Genomic DNA, 18,095 nt, shown 5'->3' with positions numbered 1-18,095 from the left:
AAATTTTGGCAGAAATAGTTATGGTCAGAAATAATACGTAGATATGGAGGCAGTTTGTTCCACAGAGTGGGGGTAAGAAATGAAAAAGCCCGACCCCCATTTCTGACGTGCGTACTCTGAGTGGAGTGAGAAGAGATTTGTTACAAGATCTTAAGGGACTGCTTAGCTGGTACCAACCAAGTTTTTGTTTACAGTAGCCTGGACCCCTACTGTACATGTTTTTATGTGTTAGGCATAAGATCTTAAAACATATTCTCTTCTTCACACGTAACCAATGAAGATATCTAAGGCTAGGTGCTGAGGGGGTTGTAGATGGAAGGTTTAGCACCAGCCTGATCGCAGTGTTCTATAAGACCTGAAGTCTGGAAAGGAGGTCTGCATTTATTTCTGACAGCAGAGCATTACCGTAGTCCATACGGCTAACAACCAGTCCCTGTACAAGTGGTTTCCTGGCTTCTAGCGGGATCCACTTAAACACTTTACGCAGATTGCGCATAATACCAAAACAGGTGCCAATTATATGGTTAACCTGTTTTTTCATTGATAATTGAATATCAATTTGGATTCCCAAATTCCTCACTGTCTGCTTAGGGGGAGGACAAGAGCCCAGATTTGGGTGCCACCAATCATCTGACCAATGCACATGGGCTTTACCAAAGAGTACAATCTCGGTTTTACTTCCGTTCAATTGTACATGGTTGGTATTCATCCATTTATCTATATGAAGCATACAATTCTTGAAACAAGACTTTGTCTCGATAAGGTCAGGACCAAGGGTGATCAGATTCTGAGTGTCATCTGCATACAACACTACATCAAAGCTGTATACTCTGATCACCATGGCTAGAGGGATCATATAAAGATTGCATAGCATAGGGCTCAGAATTGAGTCCTGAGGCACACCCATCCTAATAAACCTACTACAAGAAACTAGATCGCCAATCTGTACTGCTGTGATTCGGTCACTTAAATAACTTTTAAGCCACTCCAGGGCCTTCCCCCTGACACCAATATCCCAGAGCCGTTGTTCTAGAATGCTGTGGGATATGGTGTCAAAAGCGACTGATAAATCCAGCAGGATGAGAATGGATGACTGCCCTCTATCCAATGCAAGACGGATATTATCGGTGACTTCTACCAGTGCCGTTTCAGTGCTATGTGCGGCCCTGAAACCGGACTGTGAAGGGTCTAGTAGGCCATGACTCTCGAGATGGTCTACGAGCTGCCTATTGACCAGAGACTCGAGTACCTTCCCAAAGTACGGGAGCATCGAGATAGGGCGATAGTTGGTTAAACGTTTAGGATCTGCAGTAGGCTTTTTCAAAATTGGTCCAACTCTGGCTGCTTTCCAAATCTTTGGAACCACTGATGTTGATAGTGACCGATTGAGTAGAATTGTAATATTTTTCCAAAAGCAACGGAAGGATTTTGGACAAAAAACGAGGTGATACGGGATCAACTGGTGAGCCTGATTTAATTTTTCCCAAGGCCTTGGCCACTTCCTCAGAGCTATATTGGGAGAAATCCTCTAATAGGGGGAGGGGGTCATCAGAGGGGGTATGATGGTTTTCCTGAGTGTTTAAATGTTCTTGCAAAGTAAAGGAACTGTGAATGATGGCAATTTTTGTTTCAAAGAATTCAGATGGCGAATCTGCCCACTCATGTGAAACAGGGATTTCTGGCTGACCAGGGGGCATCGTACATTCCTTTAAGATGTTATAGAGTTCTTTATTGGAGTTTGCCGCTTTTTTGATTCGGTTTAGGAGAAAATTTGTTTTGCTTTGCCTGATGGTATCCATGTAACTTAGATGGACATTTTTATAGTTCTCCCGGTCGATTTGGGCTTTGCTTTTTCTCCATTTACGTTCTGCTGTCCTACAGGAGGCCTTTAATATTTTTAATTGTTCTGTGAACCAAGGGGAAATTCTAGATTTTATAATAACCTTGGTAAGGGGAGCGATCTGATTTAATGTGGGTGTTATTTCTCCCTCAAAGAGAGAAACTGCCTGATCAATAGTCTCCTATTGACCTAATGGAGGGAGGTTGAAATGGGCTGAGAAGGAGGTAGGGTAACTTTCCGCCATGATCTTCTCCAAATCGTCTCACTCCTCATCTCATTTCGACTGGTCTGAATTGGAATTGTGAACTTCAGTAGGTCATGGTCTGACCACAGTAACGGAAAAGGAGGTTCTACTATGATGTTAGTAGCATTCGTAAATAAGAGATCGAGTGTATAGCCTGCAACATGGGTGGGGCCAATTTTGAGTTAATCCCAGAGTGCTCATGGTGGTGATCAGCTGATTTGTATCTGAGTCCAAAAGAATCTCACCATGATAATTAAAATCACCTACTAGAAGAAAAGCATCTGCTGCCAGAGCATGAGGGGCAATGGCCTTGAATAATTTATGGACAAAATAATTTTTCGGACCCGGAGGTCTATATATTAAGGCTCCTCTCATAGTGCCTTGTTGAGCTATGCCCTTTATTCCAAAAATGTAGAGTTCAAGTTGGTTTGTACTCATAGATTCCAGGGAGATGATTTCAACCCCCATAGTAGTGGCTATAAGTTGCCCTCCCCCTTCCTATCCAATCGATTTATACTGTAGGTGGGTGGAAAGGTGATAACTACATCTGTGGAAGCATGATCGTGTAACCAGGTCTCTGTTATAAAACAGATATCTGGCGCTTCCACGTCAAGAAGGTTCCAGAGCTCTACCGCATGTTTAGGGATTGAGCGAGCATTCAAATAAATTGCCTTTAGTGGATTGGTGATTATGGTTTTAGCTAATTTAAACTCTGGTCTAGGTAAGTCCCGTAGTATTGGAACTTTTAAACAGTAGTTTTCAGATGTACAAGTGTTAGTTATTTCCCTTAAATCAGCTGGAAGTTTAAAATAGGATTTATTTAAGTCTTTAAGCTTTTTACTGGAATAGGATAGTCTGGCCATACTGAAACACTCACTGAATGTGGCATAGATGTACAATCAAAAAATCAAAAAATAACAAAAACTATAATGATCCTGGCACTGGCGGTGTCCTGGCGTGGACGGGTGCAGACGGGCTTGTCTTTGGCACGCCTTGGGCACGCCGCCGGCGCGCCGCTGCGCGTGTCCGCGCTCTGCCCGGCCTTAAGTAGGCCCGGGGGCTGGTGGCATAACACTAGCGCGCTGACTGTAGTTCCGGTCTAAAGACCGGAAGAGTAAAATTGAGCCCAAGCATCCCTCCGCTCAAACGGCACAAGCCGTGACGGAACGGGGACTGAGGGTTGAAATGCAGGTTAGTGATTTAAAAGCACAGAAATAGCAGCTTTACACAACATGAAACTACGAGTGTGTAAATGTGCTAGCAAAAAACAAATAGAATATAATACTACACTTCCGCAATTCAAATAACTTCCGCCGATATTTGCATTCAAATATTTTAAAACAATAGGTTTACTGACAGTTAGCGCTAATCAATAATCAAAACATCTGAGCACTGTTATGTTTTTGAAAAAAATATATATATTCTGCCCAGAAAGAGAGTTGCATTATTATGCAAATGCTCATATGTATTTAGATTAGAAAAGGATTAGGAACTGTTGCAGGGATTTGCACACATACAGAACTATGCGCAGGAAACCAGGAGCTCGTGTATAGTGGTGTACCAACCTTTCACCTTAATGCCCAAATTCCCAAAAACCGACTAGCTGTAATGTGTCATTCGTTCTCCGACCAATAGCGAAGCTACCAATGATTAGACAACCCTGAATGCAACACTCCTGACTCTTTCAGGAATCGCGGTAGCAAGACAACTCTTTCGCTCACTCACTCATACTTGTCCACAATAAGAGTAATCAGAGTCACTGTATAGTTAAAAATGTTTATTTTACCTAGCGTGCTCTATGGTTCAGTACACGTGCTATTACTAGCAGCAAAATGCAGAAACACAATACAGTCAGCATTGTTATAATTCCATAGAATACAAAAGGGGATATCATTTTATAAAGACAGTGGAAAAGGGCTACAGTACCTAACCACCCTCTCCATGATAAGATATAGTTTATTATAAAAAAGAAGACATTTGGGCTTTGTCAGCAGATCCCATACCTCAAGGCCTAGATGAAAGGTTTACATCTCAGGACCAGCACAGCTCTTCTCTCTGGAAAGGTGTCTTTCCAAGTGTCAAATAACATGGATGCCTGCAATATTAAAATCACTCAACTTTCAGCAGTGCACCTGTGTGTCATGTTATGTCTAGGTGCGAGGGACTGACCAGAACAGAATAACAAGGGGCATTGTTTATCAACCTTGTACATCGTTTGCAGACTAAACCCCAGAGAACAGCGAAGAATGTGAAAAGTAGACAGTTCTCATGTGAAAGGCACAAACACAGTTTTACAAAATAAAAGTGTGCAGTAACGTGCACAAAAGCAGCCTCATGGCAGCGAAGTTCATGCTAACTTTGCAATTTTGACAATGAACCCACCATCCGTACAACAGAACTGCAGAGGTGAAGGCTGGATTATGCAGATGGTACTTCACATAGATCTTGGGATGCATGTGGTTTAGATGGAGAAGTAAGGAATGGGGGAGAAGAAAGGAGTTTGGTGTAGGCAACCATGAAAGAATACAGTGCCAAAGTAAGATAATGAAGGGAAAGGAATAGAAAAATGAAGTTAAAAACGGTGTCTGGAGGGTTGGAGGTAGGAAAAGCACAAAAGTTGGATGGTGTCAATGGCTGGCAAGCACAAGATGAGGTGACCTGTTTGACGGCAAAATAATGGTTTGTGTAGGAATAAGTGATTTTGATGACAGGGATATCAAGGAGGGTGACTAAGCAAAAATCACACATGTTCATTGTAATATTTTGAGCAATTCACAAAATGCACCTACACTGCCTACCATTTATTGACATAACATATCTACAGAGAATAAACTTATACAGTGCACAATTGTTCATCTGCAAACTGATTTTGCACTGCTACGTTGTTTATGAACACCATGTGTGTCTGATTTCAATAGACTAGGGTAAAATCAGCACTGCAAATCAATAGAATGAATCTGCATAAACGCTTTAGCAAGAAGAGCACAATACCAAATCTGACTCTAATGTGAAAAAATCCCTTATGCCAGCAGAGGAGTATAAATCAGCGACTGATACACTAATCCTTTCAGAGCTTGATTATCACAACTTCATATTGATTAGCATCATCAGAATCCACATTGTTCCATTAAGAAACGCTTCACACCACTGATCCATGAGTATCTAGAACCAGATCACACCACAACACTCTATTTCATTATAAATTGCCTGCCTACAGAAACCTGTAATTTATTCAAGATGGCCTTAAATGTTTGTAAACCTCTGCACAAAGAGACATCAAGGTATGTTGCCCATAAATTGGTTATCGAGGTAGGTTCTTGCACTACCTTTGGCTTTCTTTCAAGAAACTCCATCCTTCAGAAAAGTGAGCAGATTAAAGTAAGCTTTTTCTGGATGTGCACTCAGAGGCTGGAATTCCAACTCTATTGGTTTAAGGATGAATACCTACTATGTAGCATTTTATCACACATTGCTTTACTGCCATCTTTACCAGTATCCCTTCAGTTTTTTGTAAAAATCTGTTGGTTGTGTGCAATATAGGTTGTTCTTAATTTTTTTATGCTCCTAGGTTAGGTTTAGCATTGCATGCTGTATATTTCTTTTTGCTCGCCATGTGTCTCACCACATCTTTGCAAGGCATGTGGCTGGTCAGATGGCTGTCTTTGCCTGTATGTTGTGATTGCAATTGAATTTGTATTTATATAACGCTTACTACCCCATATGAGGCGTCAAAGTGCTTTCGATGAGAAGCACACTACTCCGGAACCCAAAAAGGATTAGTGGTGAGTAAGTATAGGGAAAGATGAGTTCATTTGAGCAAAAGCCATGTGAGTCTGTTAGTTGGATTGAAAAGGATAATGGAGGGAAGGAAGAGGTAAGAGCCTAGAAAGAGTTTATTGGGAGATCATGGTAGTAGGAGGAGGTCTGGGATGAGTAAAGGAGAGCTGGAAGAGGGAAGAGTCTGCAGAATTGGATTAGGGAGATCATAGAGGTAAAATTAGTTTTTAGATTACTCGAAGAAGGGATACGTGTGGGAAGAATTTAGAAAGGGTTGTTTGAAGATCTTAGTGCTAAAATGAGGTTTGGGGTGATCCAAGGAGGGATAGAGGAGGAAAATGTCTAGAAAAGGTTATATTGGAGATCATATTAGTAGAATGAGGTGTGAGATGAGTCAGCTAGTGAAGGTAGAGGATATATTGAGAGTGGTACAGGGTGAAACTTAGGGTAGTGCACTTCAGAAACTCTAATATATATATACATATATATATATATTCACTGAAAAAACCATAGGTTTCACACATGTTATAGTTAGCTGGACATTTCACTCGTAAAAAAACATTGAAATTCCCCCGTTATAGTTAGTTCAGCTAACTATAACTCGCGCGACCGCAATCCACTGCTGATGACGTCACATATTACATCACTGTATTCACTAAGATACTGTTAATAAGTCATTTCTACAATTAATTTTACAAAAAAAAACATCCATTTAGACACTTATTTACCCATTTATTCTTCCATTAACCTTTAGATATACATATATAAAAAATATTTATTTTTCAGAAAGACACATATTCACTGGATGATGTCATCGGTGATGTCATCAGTGATATCATTTGAGATGTCATCAGTGATGTCATGAGTGATGTCACTGACCATGTCATGTGTGATGTAATATGTGACGTCATCAGCAGTGGATTGCGGGCGCGTTAGTTATAGTTAGCTGAACTAACTATAACGGGGGAATTTCAATGGTTTTTTACGAGTGAAATGTCCAGCTAACTATAACATGTGTGAAACCTATAGTTTTTTAAGTGAATTTGCAAGGTTTTTTAAATGCTAATTCCTAACTATAACGTGTGTGAAACCTATGGTTTTTTAAGTGAATTTGCAAGGTTTTTAAATGCTAATTTCTAACTATAACATGTGTGAAACCTATGTTTTTTTTAGTGAATTTGTAAGGTTTTTTAAATGCTAATTTATGTATGTATAATTATATTTTGTATATATTTATTTTACAATAAACTACCTATGTATATAGTTATAGATTGACTGTATCCTGTAATATGGAATGGCTCAGCTCTTTTTTTTGAATTTGGATAAAGTTGAACAGCATAGTTAATATCGCACGGCAAGTCATGTGATTGCGAAACAACACTTTTCATTGGTTCATAGTAGTTTCTGTTCCAAAATCTTCAAACACCACACCCACTCCCCTCACTATTTCTTCTTATTTCCTGGGAGAAGGTTGCTGAACAGCTACTCGAGTGAAATCTTACTTGAAAATGGCAGAACAACAGTCAACTTCAGGGAGTGAGGAGGAGACCTTTGTGGAACCACGAAGGAAGAGCAAGCAAAAACACTCTTACATCTGGAATTATTTCACATTTCCAAAGGGCCAGAAGAAGGTGAATGCGCCAAAGGTGACATGCACTATTTGTATTTATTCCATGCTGAGGCACTTCAGAACAGTGCATACTATCCGCTATGCTCGAGAAACAACTAGAGCCCTAAGGGACAACCCTCCAGCTGCTCAGCCGAGCACATCATCTGCGGCTGTAGATTCACCGTGCACCAGGCAACTGGACATCCGCCCCCTTTTCAAAAAGGTGCACATACATTGCAATGCTGTTCTTTATTATGGAGAGAGCAGCATTAATTTGATTGAGAACAAAATCCAGCAGCACACATGCTCCACCCCATAATTTTTTTCATTTTTTGTTTTTGTTTCTGTTGAACAGTTTTTCATTCCCAGTTTTTTTTTAGTGCTCTAAAAAAATAAAAAAATACATTTTTAAAAAACTAAAAAAATAAAATACAAAACAAAAAAGACAAAAAAAACAGTTATTTTCAGAACTCACTTCACTTCTCCAAGAAGAGCTATATTCCTAATATACTGTGTTGTAATTTTATTGAATGAATGTGTAGTGTATACATGAATGATTGAAATGATTGAAATGACTGAGTGAAGAGGAGGAAAGGACAGACAGAATGAGTGAGAAAAGGAAAGTATGATCAGTCATGAAAGGGAAGTGAAAGACTGACTGCAACAAAAGGACTAAGGTTAGAGGATACAGGTAAGAAGAGTGAATGAGTAAGGGAATGGCAGTGAGTAATGGAGAGTGATGGAGGGGGAGTGAGAAAAGGGGAGTAAGGGACGGAGATAGGAAAAGGGAGTAACAGATGAAGAGGATGAAGTACAGCAGGGTAAAGGGATTGAAAGTAAGAAAAGTGGAGTGATGGTGAGATATGGGGTATGAGGATTAGAAAAGGGGGTAAGGGAAAGTGAGAGATGGGGAGTGAGGGGATGGAGGGATTTAGAAAACTGGAGTGAGAGAAAGGGAGTCAGGAAAGGAGAGTGAGGGAGAGTGAAGGAAAGAATTCGAAAAGATGAAGGGGTGTGAGATACAGACAGGAGGAAGTGAAGTAGGAGAATAGGAGTGACTATGGGTAAAGGATAGTGACAGTTAGGGAAGGTGAGGGAAGGAGAATGACGGAGAAGGTTAAAAAATTAACATAGATAGAAAATGAGTGATGGAGAGAGGAGGAGTGGTAGAAACAAAGGGGCAGATTTATGTTAGACTTGCGCCACTTTTACGCCGCCGTTGCGTCACTTTTGTGACGCAGCGGCGGCGTAAACCCTGCGCCTCTTTGCGCCCTATTTACATTGTGGTAAAAAAGGGGGTGGTGATGGACGGAGCATCAGAACCAATCAAACACTCACACCCAGTCAACAGATCTGGGTTTGATCCCTCACCGTTCTTTAGCCCACTCTGCCACCCCAGTTCAGACATGGCCATATGCAAATCAGTCTGACACTGTGCCTCATGGGAACAGTCCAGCCCGAACTGCCAAGCCATGCCTTCCCTGGAACAGAAACAAGCTTCCTAGGACCGGTTTCTGGCATTTCAGCCGTCTTCAGCCAGGCTTGCTTGAATCCAGTGGCAAAGTGAGCAAGGGACTCACGTCTGAGCATACCCTGCCAACTTAAGGCGAACAAAGCGGTACAAAAGGGGGTGGTGATGGACGGAGCATCAGCACCAATCAAACACTCACACCCAGTCAACAGATCTGGGTTTGATCCATCACCGTTCTTTAGCCCACTCAGCCACCCCAGTTCAGACATGGCCATATGCAAATCAGTCTGACACTGTGCCTCATGGGAACAGTCCAGCCCGAACTGCCAAGCCGTGCCTTCCCTGGAACAGAAACAAGCTTCCTAGGACTGGTTTCTGGCATTTCAGCCGTGTTCAGCCAGGCTTGCTTGAATCCAGTGGCAAAGTGAGCAAGGGACTCACGTCTGAGCATACCCTGCCAACTTATGGCGAACAAAGCGGTACAAAAGGGGGTGGTGATGGACGGAGCATCAGAACCAATCAAACACTCACACCCAGTCAACAGATCTGGGTTTGATCCATCACCGTTCTTTAGCCCACTCTGCCACCCCAGTTCAGACATGGCCATATGCAAATCAGTCTGACACTGTGCCTCATGGGAACAGTCCAGCCCGAACTGCCAAGCCATGCCTTCCCTGGAATAGAAACAAGCTTCCTAGGACCGGTTTCTGGCATTTCAGCCGTCTTCAGCCAGTCTTGCTTGAATGGAGTGGCAAAGTGAGCAAGGGACTCACGTCTGAACATACCCTGCCAACTTATGGCGAACAAAGCGGTACAAAAGGGGGTGGTGATGGACGGAGCATCAGAACCAATAAAACACTCACACCCAGTCTGGCCATGTCTGAACTGGGGTGGCAGAGTGGGCTAAAGAACGGTGATGGATTAAACCCAGATCAGTTGACTGGGGGTGAGTGCTTGCAATGTTCAACACTCCGTCCATCATTTCCTTTGGTTTTTGCGCTATTTACATTGTGACGCATCTATGGAGATGCGTCACGGTGTATAGCCCTGCGTCACATTAAACCTGCGTCAGGTTTAATGTATGCAGGGTGGGCGTTCCAGGGGAAAAAGCCTCAGAAAAGTGACGTAGTGAAATCTACAAGATTTCACTCATTCACTTTTCCGACGCTGCTGCGTCAAAACCTTGCGCCTGCTTGAAGCAGGCATAAGGCATGACGCAGCATGTTAGGTATGGGCAGCCCCTAAACATTGCTGAAGTTGCGTTGTGCTTGCGACACGACTCCAGCAATGCGCCACCCTTACGCCATCAGATGCGTCACGCATCTGTTTATCCTTGCGCCACGATGCGCTGCATTGTAAATGCAGCGCATCTGTGGTGGTGCAAGGATAAACTTGCGTGACGCATCTTTCCTGGCGCATCCCTGCTGATTTGCAGGGATGCGCCAGGAAACATAAATCTGCCCCAGAGATGTTAAGGAAATTAAGGGTAAGAGAGACAAAGGGAGAGAGACAGAAACAGAGACAGAGAGCAAGGAACTGAGAAGGAGTAAGGCAGTTTGAATGACTGAGACAAATGGAGACAGGGAGAGAAACATGGTTGAAAAAATAGTGATGGAGGCAGTAAACCTAGGGGAGTAGTAGAGAAGGAGTGAGGGAGTTACGAAAGAGCAGTAAAGGAAGAAGAGAGAGGGAAGGGGAATGAGAAAAGCAGAGTGAGGAGAAGTGAAGAAAAGGGAGCATGAAAGTGAAGGGGTGAGAAATACAGATATTTTAAACTTACCTGACCAACAAAATAACTTAATTAGAAATAAATGTTTTTTTTTAATTACAAGAAAAATAGATTTAATTTCCTAAATTTTCTTTCTCGATCTGAAAAAAAAGAAAAAAAGTAGTAATATTTAACAATACATTTTAGAATACAGTACACATATTTTCATATTTAACAAAGTAATTTTTTGCCCTTTTTTTGCTGTTTTCAGAATATATTGAATTTCACTGAAAATAGTGATATCAACTTAACAGCGGGCAAAAAAATAAACAATCAAAAAGATTGTTTAAAAAAGCCCTGAATCTATCCTCAGTAAAACATACCTTGATAGAAATGTAACATATATATTAAAAATATCTTCTAAGAACAATAACTATTTGCAATAAATAACGTCTGTAAATCTTGTTGCTTAAGCACATACACCAAAATAATATCTGTCAAAGAAGTCCACAATAGAAACATTTACCTTTCCATGAGGCCAAATGGTAATTTTTAAACCATTTTTTGGTGAAATATCCAATGATAATCCTATAAAATCGAAATAATGGTTTCTTCAGATGCTGCAATTTGTATCTAAAATTTTGGTTTTAGAAAAATTAAGTAGGAATTTGGTAATTCTGCAGGCAAACGTTGGTTGAAAATCAATTGAGAATCATTACACAGTGTCCAGCCTTTTTCACATTTTAGATACACTGTGTAATGACCAGAAGTTATAGAAGGTCGATCATGGAAAATTATTGCAACTGCAACAAAAGTCTTTCCTGATATTGATAATTGATTTCCTACAAACTTCTTTATAAAAGTGTCCAATTTTGTTCCATCAGCTCTACAACGTTGCATCATTAAAATGATATACTGTCCATATTTCTTTAAAAATAACGTTGATAACATTTCTGATTTACATTGAGAACATTCCATGTTGTAATTTGCATCTTTAACTAATTTACTAAAAGTCACTGATTTTCTCTCTGGTAATGTTAAATGTATGAACCTTTCAGAATCAACATTAGTGCTGCATGTGTTCATACAGTTTTCACAACAATGTTCCCATTTAAAAGAGAGACCAAACATATTTTCTATTTCTACCCCTTCATCTTCCAGTACCATAAGCATATACATTAAGAATTCCTGTGCATCTTGCTGGACATTTTCAGTAAACTGTGTCCATCCAGAACATACATCTAAAAGATTTCTAACATCAGAAGCACTTTCTATTTTAGTTTTATCATTACTGAACTTCTCATAAAGGAAACTCAGCAGAGAACAAAATCTTTTTTCATGATTTAGTATTATCTGCTCTTGCAAACTTTCAAGATAAAATACAACATTCAGCACTACATTAGCGTAGCAGTTGACACCAGAGCTATTTTCAAAATGACAATCAACATCCTCATCAATATTGTCCTTTTTCTTTTTGCTTGCAATCACATCACTCTCCTTTTGTTTTCTCTTCTGTACATCCTCATTACAGATATTCTCAATTTTCCTTTTCCGACAAACAACACGTTTTTCAAACACAGGATGCTGACCTAAATGAGGAGCATAGCTTCTTCTTAATCTATTATACTCCTTTACACAATTTGCATCAGCACTAACTTTTGAGTCATCAAAGTCTATCATGAATAAACCAGATAATTTTTTCACTCGTGACAAAGCAACATATGCCATACCTTCTTTAAACACACTAGATCCAATGTTTACAAAAGCACTATCTACAGTTAATCCTTGAGATTTGTGAATAGTTACAGCATATGCTAGAGAAAACGGAAACTGCTTCCTACTTACATATAAGTCTTTCACAGGCAAAAAACGAACGGAACAACGACTAATGTCTTTAACCTCTTCAATCTGATCAAATTTTATTTTTAAAAATTCAATTCCATCTTTTTTCTGGTAGTTAACAAAACCCACAACTTTACCCATAGCTCCATTCACTAAACCTTTTTCTACATTCAAATTACGTCTTAAAATTACTTGACAGTTCATACATACATAAAGATTCTTTTCTAAACCAGCTGTTTTCGATATGTTTTTCTCTAGAGAATCCAATTTAGTTTTCAATTTGCCTGTCAATGTAATAGTTATTCCTTCATGCTGTATTTTATCCACGGCTTCCATTTTCATATACTCTTCATTTTCCAATTTCAAAAGTTCTTAATTGAATATAGAGCATTCATGTAGTGTTGGCATTAAGCAGATTACAGTATTTTTTTCTGCAATTTTCTTGTATATTTTCTCTGGAACTATTTGTTCTGTTGGAAACAAATTACATAGCAATCGACTCTGTAAAGCTTTTCTGCCATTTTCTGTGAGTAGTCCAATTCTGATATCTTTGAGAATACTTGCATAATCATCATCATTTGCTTGCCGCATATTGGTAATGAGTTCTTTGTACTCAAAGTATGACCAAATATTCACATTACCTATACTTCCTAATGACTTTTTTGTGTCTTCATGTGCAAGAGTATTAAATACTGGTTGTCCTTTAACTGGAGTGAGCTGCAGTAGATCCCCAAAAACTATAACATGTTTTCCTCCAAATAACACTTCATAGTCTGTCTTTAGAATTTGCTGCATTCTTAAATGCACAAAGGCAAGCATTAAGTTTGATACCATGCTTACCTCATCAATAATGAGAACTTTCATTTTCTTCAACACTCTTGAAACTTCAAAACATGCTTCTCCTGTTAGCTTGTGGTATTCTATTTTGTTCTCATGCTCTACTGGTAACATTAGCAAACGATGTAAGGTAATTCCTTTTATGTTATATGCTGCTAACCCAGTTGGAGCAGTAACAACACAAGACAAAGTTGAATCAGTTTTTTTCTGTAGGTAGCTTCTAATTACTTTAATTAAGAAACTTTTTCCAGTTCCAGCTTGTCCACTCACATACATTCTGATTGGTTCAAATGATGTGCATGAGCACTCTTTATTTTCATGTAGTAATCCATGATCAATTTGTTTTGTGACTTCTTCATAATTTGTTGTTGTTCATCATTCACTTGTTGTTCCAAATTTGGTAAGTCTATTAAATCTTCCTGAGCTTGATTCATAGCTGTTTCCACTTCAGTCATGGCTATTGCAGCTTCATTTTCTACGATTGGTTGTCCTAGGGGATCTTGACTGTGCGTACCAGATCTTTGACTGTCTTGAGAACTGTCTCTAGCTACTTCATCTGCAATTGTAGCTTCTTGTTCAATTTCTTCATTTAACATTTGTACATAATTTGTGAAAGTACTGCATTCTATGCTATCTTTACATGCATTAAAGGAATCTTCATAGTTCTGAAAATCTCCAAGTAATTCATCCTCTGAACGCCATGGTTTAAACAGCTGTAAAAGTGCAAGTAGTAAAATTCCTTTTTGTCAGTAGTGTCGCAACTCAGCTTCCTGTGATTAATCAAACTTCCTTTTGTTTGTTTCACCAAACATCCTTCCTCACCAATGACTTTATGTTTTCCATTGTTGTTGTCTTCTGTGGCATTCCGTGTAAAAATGTAGTTCTGCAGCACTTCATAGAGACACATTTCTCAAGATGATGACTTCTGTTTGGGTAATATGTGTCCAACATATTTGTTTTCAAAATGTCTGTACTTTCTGGTTCGTTCTCTGCTAAATATTCAATTTCTCGAATAGATTTCAGTACCCAATTTTGCATTCCTGCAAGGCCTAAACTTACCCAAATTATTCTTCTGGATTTGGAGTACAGACTTGCAGATGATAACCTATCTGAGCATTCATATGACCCAATTTCTCGATGTGATAACATCTTTAAACTGAAACTGTATAGCTTTTTACTGACAGTCTTCTCATGAGAAATCTCTTCCCACATTTTTTCAATTCTGTTTTCTCAGATTTAGTGATGTAAGATGTGACATACTGAGCAACAGCAATTGAATTGTCAGCTACATACTGAATATCCATGTTAGCACTCCACATGGATAAAATGACTGGGTTGTAGTCATTTATATATTTTGACTCTTCTTTTCTTCTTAGGTTATAGGTATTTTTCTGAGATTTTCTTGTAATAGTATGTCGCACAGCTGACATAAAACTGTTTACTCTTCCTTTTGAAAGAACAGGTCGTGGAAATCCAAATCGACATTTTGTGTAGAATGTATCTTTATTCTTGTACTTTCGTCAACAGTATTTTCCACACCGATGATTTTAGAAACGTAAAACTTTCTCTTTTAAGTTTTTTTCTTCTGTGCTTTTAGGTATAGCACATGTTGCATATTCTTCAATGAAAGATAAAACTGCATCATCAGAATCTGTTCCAAATTTTGGAGCATCCTTGATCCACAACAGCATATGAATATGAGGAGCACCTCTTGCTTGGTACTCTTTTCTCCAAAAGAAATCCACAACTTCTCCAAGAGGTGGATTTTTTTTATTGCAGATGAAGGACATCATAGCCTCAAATCTATGATTGAAATATCTGCAAACATTAACCGGATCCAATGAGCACAATTCTCCTGCTGTCTTGTATTGGATGTTTTCAATATTTGAATTTGCCTCTCGGAGAAAATCCAGTAAATCATCCCAAGCGTACTCAGCACAGCTTAGGGTAAGGAACCATGTCGGAATTCCTAAATTCCGTAACAGACATTTCAATTCTCCATGGCGTCGGTACCAATATTCATTAGTTCCATGCTGACAAGCCATCAGATGAATCAATTGAGATTCCAAATTGATCATCTCGCTGTTGCACTTCGGTCATAAAATCCCTTGCAGACACATTATGTAGATGTACTCCAGTTTTTAAAATGTGATTTACTGCATAAGATAGTGCAGACAAGTCACTTTCAAATAAAAGATGGAACAAATAAGGAATACTTTGACGAAATCTTGGATCTTCTGCATATAATCTTGTAGCCCGATACTCAGAAGCAGGAATCTGTACTGGACGTTCATCATATTGTCCACCTTTTCCTGTAGGAAACAGCTGGGGAAAACAACGAGCTTCCAAGCTCTCCTCCCATACACTCACGGGAGTTCCTTTAGCTTTTTTCATCTGAAACAGATCAATAGTGTTTCCCATAACTTCTTAAGAAGGAAGAGGATGTATGCTGAAATGTTCATAAATTTCTTCTTCTTTTGACTTATCTACTTTTTCAATTTGCCCAGTTGGTATTCCTGTGTCTGCTAGTAAAACTTCTTCATCTTCATCCATATAAATTGATTCATAGTACTTATTATTTCTTTTCAAATAGAAATTTGCTCTTTGTACTTTTCGTACATCTACTAGCTCCTGCCAAATTTTCTTATTCTTTGTAGGTACACCATTAACCAGAATAACTAATGGTTCGGTTTCCAAACTATCTACATCAAGTGTTTCAATATTTTTTTTCAAATCTAATGGCAAATAGACAACTCTTCCTTTTAAACCTCTTTGTAAATCTGAAGGAGGTAATTTACCTGTTTTTGGGCTCCATACGAACTATAGTCTGAAACGGATGGACACATTGAATGAGTATAGACTCATACGTATTTAAATCAATAAGTTCTGCAGGAATATCAACCAATTCTAAATTATTATGTACAGCTCTAGCTGGCATTTTATTTTCTTCTAACTTGTTATAACAGTATTTACAAATACACTGATCTTCACCCAAATCAAAACAATTTTCCAGAAACAAATATGTACCAAAATCCTTCCACTCATAATTATTTTCTTTTTCACTTTTTTTTCTACAGATCAACATTCCTTGTTTGACTTTTATAATGGCTTCTCCGGCAACAAATACAAGTAATATTTGGTCTTTCATTAGAGATGATAGTAAATTTTGTCATTTGATCTTCAACATTTTTACTAACAGTGGGTTCTACATTCTCTTCCACATTTTCTTCAATAACTGTGTCATTTCCTGCACTTTCTTGTTCTGGACCAAAGTAACAAAACTGAATATCATCAGTAACCTTCTCTACATCTGATACAGATCCACGTGAAAGAGCACTATTCAACTCATTTAACTTTAGTGCTGGACTTTTAGCAAAATACAATCTTCTCACAAACTTTCTCATTTCAGTATGATGTACTGCCAGCATCCTAAAATGGTGAAAAACACTTTGACAAACTTTCCTAGAAAGATAAGCCAGAGAATGTCCTTGCAAACCAGTATTCTTTCTCACTCTGCATGGATCTAGTCTTTGAAGCACCTTAATCTTCTGTTTAACACTTTTTTTATTATATTCTCTTAGAAAGTCACGTAATTTATCAATAGATTCTTGTCGTCCAGTACAAATACTACTACAATTCCAAGTGTACACTGGGGCTTTAGGACGTTTCCCCATAACCTCATCAGCTAACACTTCTTCCTCATTTCTTGGAACCATTTTCTCCTTTTCCATTACACAACCATCTTTAACTTCAAAAGTTCGACCACTGGTGTCAACTGCATACAGCAAACTATTACTTTGAAGATAACTCTCTTCATTAAAAAATGGTTCAGTACTTGAACTATGCTTCCATTCTCCTAAGAACACATTACAAAAGTTATTTTTTTTCACTACTCTTTTCCTTTTGCTTTTTGACTTCATTACATTGACTATTTTATCTAATGTACGGATCCTGTTCAAAATTGATTCAATATGTTTCTTTTTCTTATAAAATATTGCTTTCTTCCTATTTTTTTTCACATCCTTTAGCAAATTGAACACCACTCTTCTCTGAAACATTTTTTTACGAATGTTTTGAAATTCTGTTTTTCTTTTTAAGTCATTCTTTCTTGCTTCTGATTTTCCATGAGCATTTAGTATTTCCTTTCTATGGTCTTGTTGCTTTCTTCTTGAAAGACTATTAGCAGAGGATATACTTTCTACATTTTTTCTATGTTTGAGGATATTTTAAAAAAAATCCTTAGTCTGCTTACCAGAAGGCTTTTTCTTTTTCAACTAATTTTTGTTGTCCAGTTGTCTTCAAATATAGATGTTTTTGCTGTTCTTTTCTCTTTCTTGATTTTATAGGCATGTTTAATTTATTTCAGTGTTGTTCAACAATACCTAAAGGAAACAAAAAAAAAATACGTTTATGTAATTTAAATATTTTACTATATTTTTTTTGAGCTTTTCAAATCCTATCATATGAGCTGCCCCTTTCCTACGACTGCAAGTCTTACAGAACCAGAGCAACACAAATTAAATCTCTGACAACAATTCCTGTGTGCACACAGACTCATGGTGTGATTCTAGGCAGAAAACGATATTTGATTGGCAATTTCAAAGCACATTTACTACTTTGGTAGAGCAAGTGATAATTACTGTAACAGCCTGACACATTTTCCTTATAGTTTAGAGAGGCAGAAAAGAGCACATGTCCTAACAGCTACTTGAGACCATGAGCATGTGGAACCTGGGTGAGTGATTAGACTAGAGCAAAGGAAATGAG

This window comes from Triturus cristatus, chromosome 6, assembly GCF_964204655.1.
Source record: "Triturus cristatus chromosome 6, aTriCri1.1, whole genome shotgun sequence".
NCBI classification, from domain to species: domain Eukaryota; kingdom Metazoa; phylum Chordata; class Amphibia; order Caudata; family Salamandridae; genus Triturus; species Triturus cristatus.
The sequence above is the reverse complement of the archived record's forward strand: the minus strand, read 5'-3'. Positions refer to the sequence as shown.